Source organism: Aureococcus anophagefferens (assembly GCF_000186865.1).
Source record: "Aureococcus anophagefferens unplaced genomic scaffold AURANscaffold_624, whole genome shotgun sequence".
Classification (NCBI taxonomy): domain Eukaryota; class Pelagophyceae; order Pelagomonadales; family Pelagomonadaceae; genus Aureococcus; species Aureococcus anophagefferens.
The window spans coordinates 1-1013 of record NW_008706008.1 but is presented as its reverse complement, the minus strand read 5'-3'; positions in this window follow the sequence as shown (position 1 = coordinate 1013).

The window sequence follows — 1013 nt, the reverse complement described above, 5'->3', positions numbered from 1 at the left end:
CCGCGCCCACGTCGCCGACGCCGACGCCGACGAGGATCTGGACCTAGTCGACGCCGCCGCTGCCGACGACGATGACCATGGTGATGCCCCTGCCCCTGCCGCTGCGCCTGCGCGCGTCCACGCGGCGCGGGCCGCGAGGCTCAGCAAGGAGCTGGGCACCGCGCGGCGCTCGGCCTCGTCGGCGCGCGCGTCAATGGCCGCATCCACGAGCAGCTCCCACGTGTGGAAGGTCGCGCGGCGGAACGCCAAGACCGTCGCCGCGTGCGACGGGTGACTCCGCGCTCGCCGTCGTCTCCCGCCGCGCGCGTCCCGCGCCACAGAGCACCTCGCAACGGTCTTTTAGCAGAAACTCATAAAAAGAGGCTAGATCGACGAGGAATCGGGGTGTTTCGACGGGACAACGGCCCTTTAAGCGCGGCTATGGTTTACCCCAAAATCGGGGTCTGCTGGGGGTGCCTCCGCGTGGCGGGAGCCGTGAGCAGGCTGAACCGCGGGTCCCCGCCCAGCCCCCAACACAACACAAATCCCCCAACGGCCCGCCAGCTGGCACGGGCTGCTGAGAGGCGGGCTGCGAGGAGGCACGCGCGCTCTATCAAAACCAGGTCGTCCAGCCCATCGTCGATTGCGACGGTCCTTGGCTCCATCTTGACGCTTAGCAACCGCGTCGATCCGCCCACGTCGCACCACCTCCCCCGGCATCCCTTCGGTACATCGCGTAGCAACGCGTTGCCCAAAACCCGCCCTGCACTTCCGCCAAACGCACGCAAGTTCAACCACGCAAAAAAGCCATGAAGCTCGTCGGCCTGTTCATCTTCGCCCCGATGGCATTGGCTTTCCGCGCCGGCCCCGCGGCCCGGCGCGCCACGCCGCGGCGCGTGTCGCCGCCTGGCCTCGCCGGGCCCGCGTCGCGACCGGAGCTCGGCGCGATCGCCGCGGGTAAGTCGTCGCCGTCGGCCGCGGACGGCGAGAAGCCGGCGTACATCTTCAACCTCGTGGCGTCGCTGTCTTCTCGA